This window comes from Fukomys damarensis, unplaced genomic scaffold, assembly GCF_012274545.1.
Source record: "Fukomys damarensis isolate Sample0158 unplaced genomic scaffold, DMR_v1.0_HiC HiC_scaffold_13, whole genome shotgun sequence".
NCBI classification, from domain to species: Eukaryota; Metazoa; Chordata; class Mammalia; order Rodentia; family Bathyergidae; genus Fukomys; species Fukomys damarensis.
In genome coordinates this window covers 21,177,067-21,190,456 of record NW_022900925.1, presented here as the reverse complement: position 1 = coordinate 21,190,456, position 13,390 = coordinate 21,177,067, and the positions used below count along the sequence as shown (strand labels likewise).

Sequence of the window (13,390 nt, the reverse complement as noted above, 5' to 3'; positions counted from 1 at the left end):
TAAAAAAAAAAAAAAAAAAAAAAAAATAGAAGCCTAGTTTCCTGGTCAAATAAACTCAGGGAACACCGAGTTAAATCTAGTGCAACAGGACTTTTCAGAACCTCTATCTGCTGAGGCATAATATGCTCTCCAAGCAAGTAATATTAAAAACAGTGTTTACAACACAAATCTGACCATCCAAAGGATCAATGCATGCTAGAAACATTTTTAGGAAACACCTACTAACTCTCCCCTGGACACCAATACTGACCAGTTTTGACACTAACACTTATTTGCTGTGTGACTTCAGAAAATCACTTTCCTTATCTGGACCCTGATTTCTTCATGTGTAAAACAAGTAAAAGCAAGATACGAGCTGGGCAAGATGGTCCCTGGAGTCCCCCCTGAGCACTGGAATTTTCTAATTCCCGCTTCTATGTCTTTTGACACATCTTCATCCTGGTGTCTGGGCAACAGCAATGCTACAGATCAGGAACAGCATGGAGCTAACAAGGCTTGAATATAAGGAGACACAGGGAGGAGACTCTGTGAGCAGCCGGGATACTTCCTAGGTGTTGGAAAAGGTTTCCATTTAGCCAGCATCACCTGGCCATTCAAAGCACTATGAGTGCCCAGGGATGGAGAGGGGCTTGTAGCTCAGGGCCCTCAGGCCCTACTAGGACCATAAAGGGACCCAGGTGACACCCGCCGTCCACGCAGATGAAGCAGTTGTGTGGAAACACTGAAGCGTTCACAAACTGGTTCCCCTCTGGGACCTGGTTTCACAGGATGGTGGAGCTGTAGAAGGACAAGGCTGAGATTAGCACTTGGGTCTCTGGGTTCCTCCCAGAACAAGGACTGAGACATAGAGACAACTCAACTGGGGCAAATGTGGGAATATCTGAGAGGGCGAAGTGGGCGGACTAGAAGAAGCACATCCACGCACCACACAGACCAGTGAGCAGTTGGATTCTGAGCGCTTTCTCCATGCTGAGTCCCCAGGTTCCTGCCACCTTTGCCTGTGTACAGGTGCACTTTCATATGTTCAGAGGAAACTCCTAAGGGATACAGCCTTTCTCAGATTATGTTCTGAGGTATGCTGGTCCTATAGATGCACTGAGTTAGAGATTCTGTCCTCCGATAAGGTTCATAAATGTTATTTACATAGGCCCTAACCTCCTGGAAATATCCACCTGCATTAACATATCAGAGGCTCTGAAAAGTCCTAACTGGTTAGTCCAAGATTATGCACATTTATTTGACCATAGAACTTTTGCTTTCTGAACACTGTCTGGCAGATCACAGAATAGCTGCTGTCCACAGTGCACATCACAGCATGTCAGACCCAGAATGGACCCTTAAGGTAGCTTTAACCCAGGCCTCGTGCCTCATAGATAAGATGTTCCATCGAACACAGGAGATTCTTTTTTATTATTATTTTGTTTTTGGTTTTGGTTTTTTGGTTTTTCAACTATGTAGTTGAGACTGACCTGGAACTCACTCTGTAGCCCAGGCTGGTCTCGAACTCACAGTGATCCTCCTGCCTCAGCCTCCCGAGTACTAGCATTACAGGAGTGTGCCACCACGCCCAGCTTGAACATGGGAGATTCTTAATCCAGAAATATAGGCATAATTCTAGAGTGAGGAGATGCCATGTTGGCCATTCCCTTCCTGTTGACTTCCCATCACTGTGCTGTGACGCTGCTGTCGCAACAGCAAACTCTCTTCCCTCCAAAAAAAAAAAGGATAAAAGAAAGAGAGATGGTGCAGCAGGGTATATTCCTAATTACAGTTCCCAAGATTTCTGGAGCTACTATGACACTGGTTCTTCCTTCCTTCCTTTTTTTCCCCATCATTCTCTAGCTCCTTCCTGCAAGGACATCTCCTTGTCTTTTCTTTATGATTTAAATTAAACTGTATAAGTGAAAACTCTTTCTGTCACAAGTTAAAGAAACTGACTCAAACTGGCTTCAGCTCAAAGTGAACTTGTTGGTTTACATAACTCAATAGTCTAGAGGTAGAGATGGCCCTGGGCATGGTTCACCACAGTTACGAGAACACCATCTCTCTGCAGTACCTCTCTGCAGCCTTCATTCTCAGAAAGGCTCTTCTCCATGGTGACAAAATTGGCAGAAGTGGCTCCAACTTCAGGGGCAAACCAACAGGACACGATCAAATGAACTGTTGGGGAGGGGGTGTTACAAAAGCCGTTCAGTGTTACTCTGGCTGAACTCGCTGACATCTCCTACCCACCCTGGAGTCCAACAGCATTCTCAGGCATATCCATTTCCTAGAGATGCTGGAACAAAGCACTACAGACTGGGTGGCTTAAAGTGTATTGTCTCACAGTTCTGGAGACTGGAAATCCAAGATCAAGGTGTCAGTGGTTCCTTCTGAGGGCTGTGAGAAAGAAGCTGCTTGTGCGTCTGTCTTTGGAATGTAGACCCCTCACCTGACCTGCGCCTTTACATTCAGTGTTTCCCCAGTCTTGTACTTATCGTGCCCAACATTGCTTCCCACATAGCCTCTTCCCAAGACCAGTGGCTCACACACCAACTCCTTTCTCTTGCTTCCGACTGACCAGCAGAACCTCCGTTCCAACACCCGACCCTGCATTATCCCTCCTCTCCACGACTGTGACCCTCCGCAAAGGCAGGTTCTAAGCCTTCTGCATTCCCCAGCCCAGAGTCCAGCCCAGTACCTGAACCACAGCCAGGGTTCTGTGAATCTTCACCTGATGCAGACAAGCTGGGCTTCCCCACCCTTCCTCCCAACCTGGATTCTTTCTGAACAGATGGTTGGCCAATCCCGGGGTCCCTGCTCTCCACCCACCAGAGAAGGCCTTCCAAGATGATCGCACTGCCCTTGGAGTTGCCCAGGGTCTCTGTGGACAATGCATTCTCCCTCCCAGCACGTTTAACTCAAACTGTATTTTTCTTTGACACCCCATCCACTACAGCAAGGCTGCCGTGGCCTTCCTCCCCTTCTCATTCTCAATTATTTCCACCTCAGGGGGATCACTGTTCCTCTGCTCCAACCGTCTCAGACCCACAGTCAGCAATGGTGTAGCTCCACAGTTCCCTGAGAGGTACCCCCACCCCAGAGGATGGGACCCCAGCCCACGAGCTCCATGGAGAGGAGCACACATGTGCCTTAAGGGACTGTGAGCGTATTACTTACTTCTCTAAATTTCAGTTTCCTCATCTGAAAGATGGAGTCCAGCTAAGACTCCCAATCCCTTAAAGCACCAGAACTGTTTTTGCGGGCCCAAAGCACTATGCAGACATCATTCCTGATCTCCCTCAGTACCACGCTCCCTGCTCTAGGAGAACTGTTCATGAACCTGATCTCTTTGGCTATAGCTTCACACTGTGTCATCCCTCACATCTGTAGCACTGCTTATCTCGCTCCTTTAGTTCAGAAAGTTTAAGGGGCTCATTTAGGGAACAGAGGTACCTATACCTGACTTGGTTTTCCTCTAACTAGATGTGTGACCTTGGGCAAGAGAACTAACCTCTCTGAGCCTCTTTTCCTTGTCAGAAGAATAGAGTCGAAGACCTTCCACTCAGGGCTGCTGTGTCGCTGTGAGAAATGAGGCTTGAGCAGTGGGTCATGAGCCGTGTGCGATGGCCATTTCCTGCCTCCTTTCCTTCTCCCCCCAGTCTCAGGCCAGGCAGGCCCCTCAGAAGGGAAGCAGAAAGCATTGTAGATAAGAAGCAGACTGCTCGATGAGCTTTTTGCTGCTTCGAGGCACCACAGATCTCAGGGAAGTCTGCTTTCACTGACTGTTTACAGGGCCTGTCCTTTGAGGTCCTTCAAAGTTCCCCTCAGGGCCCTTCCTCTGACCTCCTATTCTTGTAAAAATGAGAAAAATAAGTTGCATCAAGAAAATTGCCTGCTATTTATATATCCCAAGGTGACCTCCTAGATGGAATAAGATAAAGGGGCAGCTGGTTGAAAACAGCCCTTTAGGCTTTTCCTCCCAATGCCCATCTGGGGTCCACAGGAATGAGGACCTTCTTAGATTCCTGACCAAGAACCAGAGCAAGACAGAATTTTAGGGAAGGCTGGAGAAGCATTTCATTCATTCATTCATTCATTCTCTCATTCATTCAACATGCATTTACTGAGTGTCCATGTGAGTCAGGCAGAGTGCTGAGCACTGGGAATACAAGGACCAACAGACAGACCAGGTCCCATTCCTGGGAAACTTTCAGACACCCATAAGATGCAGTATTTTTAAAAACCACAGTTCGTAGAGCTTCATCCACTGTCCCCCACTCCAAACCTCCATGCCAAAGCTATTTAGAAGGTGAGGGCACTTGAATTTGCAGATGGTGTTTGTGATTTGCTGGTTGTCAAGTCTGAGCTATATAGCATTAGGTGTGGGCTGGGCATTGCTATGTGCCAGGGTGAGAATTAAAAATGATACATGGTTCCTATCCCTATGAGTGCCTAGCTTACAGAGGGAAGAAGACTACAGCCTAAGTTAAGCACAGAGTGGAGACAGAGCCACTCGGTCGGCCCAAGGGGGGTGGGGATTGCAGAAACTGGCTCTGAGCAGACATTTGCCACCCTTTTCTCTTCACATCTTCCAGCAGCCCATCCTTTCTTTGTTAGGCCATGTCCACCACTTTCTATAGTTCCATTTTCCCCACTAATGGTCTAATCTCCACAATGCTGCCAGCAATGTGCTTGCAAAGCCAACCAGCTGGAGTCACTAACCAGCCACATTGTATGAAATGTGACCAGTGGTTGTGGGAAGAGACTGGGATGTCCGTGAGACCTGCACGCTGTTCCCCTCTTGGGTTCCATTCCTGGTGTCCCTCTCCCCCATTCTCTGCCCTCCGCCCCTGACTCTTGACCATTAAATATTCCCTTCCTTTTTAGGGCCTTTGTACACACTGTTCTTGGTACCTGGAATCTTCCTTCCTGAACCCTTCCAGTCTACCTAATCCATCCTGAGGATTCTCAGCATCCCTTTCTTGGGATGGCATTATTGTCTTCTCCCTAAGTCTAGTCAGTGATGCTGTGCCCTACCCTTACTTGGATTCCTAGGGGTCTCCATCATAGCGCTCACTACAAGTTACAGGATACACGCATAGGCTCTATGCTGGCTTCTCCATCACACTGTTATCTTCCTGAGGGCAGAGATTAGATGTGTCATCACTGGTCCTGGGAGCCAGCAGGACCTGGCACCAGTAAATGCTATCTGTATACTTAGCAGGGACTGAAGAGGGTTATGGAGCTGCTAACTCCCAACTGGGTTTTCTAAAGACAAAAGAAAGTAGGGACACAGGTCAATGCAAATTCCCAGAGCTATAATTCTACCTTGAGTGAGGAGGGTTGGTTTGGTTAAGGGTCTAAAAAAAATAAAGTCAAAGACTTTAAAAAGATTTAAATTTGGGAAACTTTTCCTTCCTGTGTTCCTAGAAAATGAGAATAATAATGAAAATTGGCCATAACAGTTGGACATGGCTTCTCAGTCCAGCACCAGGACCAAGGATGGGTGTGGTCAGCACTGTTCAAGTCAGGGCCCAGATAAGGTAACAGGCTGGAGTTTATCCATCCTCTGCAAGGTTTTAAAAGTTTGAATCTAGAGACAGAGCAGATTTAGGGAAAGGTAACTCAGGCATCCAGGTCAGAAAATTGAAAGAGATGATAGCTGCAGACCTTGCCCTTGGACAACCAAGAGAGCTGGAGCTTCCTTAAATTCTGGAGCCTACAGCACACTTACCTCATGCAGTACATCCAGAGGCCACAGCCCTGCTCCAGAAGTCCTAACTCCATCATGCATTTCAGACAATTCTGATGCCCAAGTTGGGCTTGGGAGCCACTCAGCCAGAGAACATGAGAGACGGGGAATAGAGAGAGACACCCCCAGACACAACAGGTCAAGACCCCTGGATTCAGCAGGGGGATTTCCTGGGAATGATCAGGTAATGCCCTGGGCACTTGTTTTGCCCCTGTATCTAACCTGCAGACCTGGGTGAGCTCACAGTGAATTAGGGATAAAAACTTCACAAAAGAACCTGAGGGCAGAAAGCTGGGGTAGAATGGCCTGTCCACTACGTTACATTTTCATAGATCTAAGTTTCCAGGAAACTCCGGCCCAACCCAGCTTTGACACCTGCTCCACATTACTCCTGCATAGCTGCGGGTGACTTCCTCACCTGCACAATGCACACTTTGGGTACGTGCAGCTTCTCAGCCCTGGGTTTTGCTGAATAGTATAAATACTCTTTTTTGTGCACTTCCACAACCTCAATCCTGAGCAAAGTACCTTATTCCATTAACTCATCACAGTATCCATATAAAGAAGGTCTCAGCAGCCTCCTTCTGCAGTGGAGGAAAATGATGCTCAGAGAGAAAGTGACTCAAGCAAGGGCACTGTGTCTAAGGGTGTGGAATCCTCAGGCCCCACTCCACGTGTGGCACAGTCTTTCACCATGGAAACATGCCAGATGAGATAGAGGTGTCAATGTTTAATAATCCCTCATCAGAAGTCACTTCGTTTCCATGAAACAGAAGGAAATTAAACACAAGAAAACACAGGGCCAAGACTTTCCTTCTGACACCCAACAAGACAGGTGCTCAAAAGATGGTGTTGACATTTCTCAGGTATCCAACTCTATGGGCTTGGGCTCCGCTACCCTGTGCAGACCAGGAAGGGCAGCAGGTGTCCGGTGACAGAGAGGACATGGGGTGAGGAATCCGAGAGCTAGCTCCTGGCCCCAGCTCTCCATTTCCTGAGCTATCTCTGAATCTAGACACTCTTCCCTTCAGAGCTTGAGCTTCCAAAACTATAAGAGAAAATGGAACCAAGTAGGCTGTTAACAGTCTCCCACCTGCAAGAAGAGCATCTACATCTAATAGTTTCCACAGTGGGTAGTGAATAGGATAGGAGAACAGTATATGGGGTACTTTTGGGTAGATGGTGCTGACATAAATGATATGGGTAAGCCCCAATGTTGGAACTACTGGTCCCCCTTGAGTTTTGTGGGCTCTGAATGCAATCAACTTGGAAGTGTTTCTCTAGCTAAGGCCCGCATAGAATGTCAGGTGGGGACGATGTCATTTGAGGGATGGTGATAGACTTCCAGCAAGGCAGGAGCAGACCCATTCTGAAGTCTTCCAAGGAACAGAGCTAAAACGAGAGCTTAACCAGAACACTGCATCTGATGAGGCTTGCAGAAAGGACCATAAAAAAAGGAGAAAAATGGAAGAGGAAAAGAGCTGGTGAAGGGCTGAAAGGCACAGGGAAGAATGACAGAAAAGAGGAAAGGGAAGTTCGAGCAGAAAAGAAAAGCTACAAAGGCTGCAGAAGGTCAAAAAGTACCAACAATGAAGTCATTTGCTGGTTGTGAGAATGTGTTTTGCAAGATGGAGGGGATGCAATGGGGGAAAATGGATGAAAGTTGTCCTGGATCTCTCTCTAGTGTTTCACACAACAGCATTATCTCAAAATGAAATGCTGAAAGTTTGGGAACCATGTTTTTACATATTTAACAAGAAGGATAAGAAATTCGACGGAGATCAGATAGCCCCGCGCAAGTCAAGAATCAAGATGAACCCACGGATAGGCAGCCCCACCTTTGGCATGCGCCCAGCATGCCCCTGGGAATCCTGAGAGACAGAACCCCCTTTATTTGCTATGCACAGTGGCTACATGTGTCTCCTCCAATGCTGTACCATGTATATAATGCCTCTCGAGTGTTTGTTTAGAAAAGGCAGTAGCTGCTAAATTAGCAGTTTGTTTTCTGTAACCGCTCATTTGGAAAACTGGGTCAATGATAGTTTAAACATAAGAAGAGCCTAAAATTCCAGGGGGATTTCAGTTGCCTGTGACTAGAATCCTCTGCCACTCCAAAGGGAGTGCTTCAGGGGGACCCTTCGCATCCACATAGGCCACACATTGGGAGAGAAGGGCATTTAGCAGTTACTGGGCAGCTCTGCCCCACTCCAACAACCACCCTCTCCTGCAAGAGCTGACAGCTGTGGCAAAGGGGCTGAGGCTAGTTCACTGCTACACCTATGTGTGGGTCACAGACAGTACAATATGTATCCATGGCTGGTAAGGTACACACTGTAACCCCAGCACCCACCTTACCAGCACTGTTAGAAGCAAGCCCAAGTCCTTGACCATGCCCCCACCCCCAGAACCCCTCCTGAGTGTCACAGCTCTGTGATATGGGGCTAATTGCTCCCAGATGAAGAAAGTGAAGCTAAATCTCTCAATGAAGTTTCTACATTTAGTTCATAGCTGTGCCAGTCCTCAACTTTAGTCTAATTATCATGCTCCATGCTTAGTTTTTCATATGAAAAGTGGGAACAGTAGCAGCCATCCCCTCAGGATGGCTGTAAAGACTGATGGAGTTCCAGGTTGCACAGCACTCAGACCCTGCTGGGTCATGCACACTTCGAACATGTGGTTGTTATGTTACCAGTATTGCATATTTTAGCCAGCTGCAATGCCCATAGACAAGAGATCTACAGCTAGTGGCAAAAGCAAAGTGGTTAAAGGAATTGGAGCTGTTCGGGCTTCAAGGGAAAGATTGTGGGGAGGAAAGACCTTAATCCTTTAGTATCTGGAAAACTGCTATAAAAATACAGATCAGACATGCTCAGCCTTTTCCTGGAAGGCAAAATTAGGGCCAACAGGAGAAAGTATAAGCTCATCCTAAGGAAAACATTTGTAATGAGCAAAGGCTCTTTAACTGTTATTTGTAGTGTCACTTGCATTTTCTCTTGTGGTAGTGCAAGTAGAGGACAGTGGAGATGCCTGCAAGGTATCTGATGGGGTCCCTGCAGCCTCTGGGTTCCTGCCAGGCTTCCCAGAGAGAGGCTGTCCATTAGTCACTAGGAAACAAGAGATCTTCTGGCCAACAGCGCTAAGCTACTGGGACCAGGCCTCCCAGAATAACTCAGCTTCTCCAAGGGTCCAAATTACTATGTCGATGTAAGTAATTGCACATGTTCCTAATGCTGCAGTTGAAGAAACTCATTGGCAAGCAGTGTTCAGCAAAAATCCTTTTTTAGAGTTTTTCCTTTTTTATTAGCCACTCACCCATAGAAATAGTCTATGCATGCAGTAAATCAGAAGACAATATGTGGAAAGTTTCTGAAGTGCCAGAGGATACAGAAAACATGGAAATGAGTTATAGGCAGGGCCAAAGGCAGGCATTCAAAAATCCTCTTGACAAGCAGCCCTTGGAACTGGGCACCCAACTCTGTGTTAGACCCCACAGCACAGGGAGAGAAGCTGGGATGGACTGCTCCCCATTATTTGCTGGGCTTCTAGGCTGAGCCCTTCTTCATTGTTCACTGAGAGATCTATTTTCAACGTTTGATGCCTTTGAGGGCATGGGAATTTGAAATGAGAGATGAGCAGAGAAACAAGAACCACAGCAGACAGTGGGGCTGGCAGAAGAGGACTGGAGAAATAGAAGTGGGAATTGGGCCAAAGCTTGGAAGAGGAGGAATACAGGAGATGCTGGGCTGGTCACCTCCAGTGTAGTAAGCAGAAAGCTTCCCTAGAACGGAATTTCAAAGAGAGCCTGGATCCAGGTGGAAGGTCAATTTCTAAAACAACCAAGACAAACACAATAACATGGACAGAATTTTCACCCTTGCTGGTGACCATGCCAGATGACTTGATTTATGACCCTGTGTGGGAATTTTTCACAAGGAAATAATTCAATAGAAACACAAAGTATCTCTCTACTCACAAATGTATCTAACCACATTGAGTTAAAATGTTGAGTTAAAAAGTCACAGGCCACTCAGTAAAGTACTATATTTGATAGCCACTAATTATTACAACCAGAGAGACTAACAATGTGTGAACATTTATGCCTCAGTGACTGTTTCTGAAAAGGACCAGAAAGTAAAAGGTTTGGGCTTTGAAGGCCATAAAATCTACCCAGCCACACTGCTTAAAAGTGGTCATAAATGATATGTAAATGAACAGGTATGATTGTGTTCTAATAAAACTTTATTCACAGAAACAGACAGTAGACCAGATTTGGAAGGACAGGGAATTTGTAAGCAGACGGGTGGGAACACAATGGCCAAAGGGATCAGTCAAGGGCTGGGGCTGAGATAGGTGTATAGGTCAGACCAGACAGAGGGCTTTCCCAGACAAATCCAAAGTGAAAAGCCTGAAGCAATGCAGCAGAAGACCCCAGAAAACCCCACATCAGAAAGGCCAACTCTGTACTAAGATCATACCACTACAGGGGCAGTACACATCTCCAGGATTAAGAGCAAAGCTGGAAGGTCTGGGCCATTCACTCTGAGGAGGTCTGCGTGCCCAGGACTCCTTACTGCAGGCAGGTGGAGCTGGCCTGAGCTAAATGTTTCAGGTGAGATGGGAGACAAGTTTTAGGGGTGTGGTAAGGTTATGCAAGGTTTCTTTATGGAAGAATCCTTTAGCACACTCTTTAAAATGGTTAACATGGAAATGTTTTATGTTATGTGTATTTTAAGCACAATGAGAAATTAAAATAAAATCCAACTATATATTCACCCAAGTTGGCTTTAAGGAGCACAAATACCAAAGTAAACACACTTTAAACCCTGCAAGTAAAATGCATTAAAATAAATACATTTCTGGACTTTTAAAAAAAGAAGAACCTTTTCCTGAACTCGATAGAGTTGGCCCGGATGTGAATGCTAATAACAAAAAATATGCACATTGTGATTTTCAGCATGTTTTTACAAAATTAGTCAACTGACAAAGAAGAAATGAATTTCCCCAGATGAGGGGATGGTATGTGGAAAGGTGTGGAAGCAAAGAAATTCATAATTAGGGGACCAGTCTCTCTGAAGTGGAGCCATGGCAGAGACAAGATAGTGCAGAGAGAGGCCAGAAAGGTGATTGGCCAGTGACTAAGATTCCTACACTGCTTCTTACTTTGTAAATCAATGTATAGCTTTCTAACTCATAGCTAAGCTCCACAGAGAAATAGATGCATTTTCTCATTTATTGCTCTCAACCCTGTGGGAGCGACTATTATTGTCCTTATTTTTACAAACAAAGAAGCCAAAGCTTAGAGAAGTTGTCACTGTACTAGGTCACATGGCTCATAAGTGAAAAAGCTAAGATTGGAATCAGGCCCTCTGACTCCAAAGCCAATATGATCCTGCACATATTTCTTAACCTCTCTGAGCCCTGGTTTTATCAGTATTAATTAAGGGTTCCTCCTGGCTCTGGCTTTCCCAGTCACCTTGCTGGGGCATAGTGGGAGGTGACAATGGAGAGGTGATTACTGGAGGACTTAGAAAGCCTAGTGGAAAGTCGTGAATTTAACCTATTTAGCACAATAAAAACACTGCATGACCTAGTGCTTAGTTTTTAAAACTCTCTTCTTCCTTAGCCCCAGGTAAAAATGAATTCTTCTTTGCCCGAAATACTTGTCAGAAAGTGGCTGTCAAAGGAAACCTCACGATATCACATCAGATGGTTTCTTTAAAAATCTCATAGGAATAAAAATAAAAGAATCCCTCTCACAGCAATGGGTGGTTTTTAAAGCTGGCCTTTATACTCATCTCTGTCCTACCATACCTCTGCCTTGAATGGACTGGGACTGCCACCCTCCTACCCCAGACACCTACCCTCCCTCGAGGATAGAACTCAGTGCAGCCCAGCCTTTCCCCTTCAGCAGGCTCCTCCTGACTACAGAGCAAGGTCCCAAGACCTGACTGTGAGGAGACGTGGTCAGGCAGTGAGGAGTGGGCAGGACAGCATCAATCCCTTATCCAGTCCTGGGCCAATGCTCAGAACCCTGAGAAATCCATGTCCAGGGTCCACAGGTCACTCAGGGAGCTCTTCTCACTGCTTGTGTCTCCACCAAAGCAAAACTCTTATGAGAGATGAGCTGTCACCTTAGAGGACGGAGACAGGTGTACTCTCCCCATTCCCTGTGCCCTCAGATGAATTCAGTGAGGCCTTTTTGTCAAACTGCCGAAGAATTTTAACACTGGGAATCACAGCCATAGAAAAGATTCCTGCTTTTTTTTTCCTTCAACCAGTTTCTATGCAGCTCAAACCATGTGCTAAGACTGGGTCAGGCTCAATGGGACAATATGAGGAGAGCAGTTTGATGTCATATTTCACGAACTCTAGTCTGACTACCTGGATTCAAAGCTGACTCTCACAATGGTTTGTGTGACCTTAACTTCACTCTACTTCAGTGTTACCTATGATAAAATAGAGATCATGAAAATTACCATATCTAGAGTTATTATGGGAAAACCATTAAAAATATTGCCTAGCAGATGTCAAAACTAGTCAAGTGTCAACTGTTATCTTTATTACATCACATCGGAGGCTTTTTGGATCAGGATGAGGGGGCAGAGACAATGAGAGAGAGAGAGAGAGAGGCAGAGAGAGAGAGAGTCTAGGGTGCAGTGGACAGGAATCAGTCTGTATCAGTGGAAACTACAGCAAGATAGGAAGGGAAAGAAGAGACAGCTGTGGTCTGGCAGGTGAGATGAGCCATCTGCATAGCAGTGAGCCAGGGGCAGGGTGACAACGATAAAAAGCAAGAGGAGGACAAAGCTAGACACACCCAGAACAATGAACTGGATAGAGCAGGGCCAGCTCTGGAGTTTGACCTTGGAAGGCTGAAGCCAGGTCATTTCAGCCATTTATTATGAGCTATGAACTTACGTTATCTAGGGACCAGGCCCTTCCATCTACTCTGCTCTGGGTCAGGTATTCCAAGCTGAATTCCAAAATAACTCCCATGCTCCTGAGCTCTGTGGTTCCTAATTGATCTCCAGAGGACATCAGAAGAAGTCTTTGAGATTATGAGGATGCTGAGAAGCAGCAAAGGACGTAGCACTGGGGAGGTGGAGCCCCCTCAATGAGCTCTTGGAGCAGACAGGAAACTCAGATAGTTTGCTAAACCAAAGGTGAAATGACCCACAGAAAAGCATGAGTGCACATTTCATAATTTATTGGCCTGCTGTCACTTAAGGTTAGCCACTTGAAGGCTATGAAAGAATTTGGAGCTTCCTAATTCTGTACATTACCAGGAGGATGGAAAGCAAATTAGAGAACAGTGTGTCTGGTGGAGCTTCATCATCGTGCCCAGCTTTGCTGTTTCATTTTTGTGCCAGCACCACTGGATTCTAGCCCTACTCCTCACTAGCCATTGCCCTGACCTGGGGTGACCATTTGTAACAGAGTCCTGTGTACTTTACAGACTTTCCACGGTGTTGCCTCCCGAAGGCCTTTGTCCACTCGAGGTCAGTTAGGAAGAGTTGGATGAACTGATCCACTCTTAGAAGTTGACAGTCTTAACCTTTAAGAGCTGTGCTGATTGGACCTGAGATCAAATAGTAGCATTGTATGACTGGTCTAACCTGAGATGCTCTGTAAATGAAAAATACACTTGATTTTAAA

At 46.1% G+C, this 13,390-nt stretch overlaps 1 protein-coding gene across 2 annotated transcripts in view; it reads left to right on the top strand.

Moving 5' to 3' along the window:
- Asic2 (acid sensing ion channel subunit 2) overlaps positions 1–13,390 on the top strand; it is a 1,045,529-nt gene that overhangs the window by 592,390 nt on the left and 439,749 nt on the right. The gene's annotated exons all lie outside the window — the stretch shown is intronic.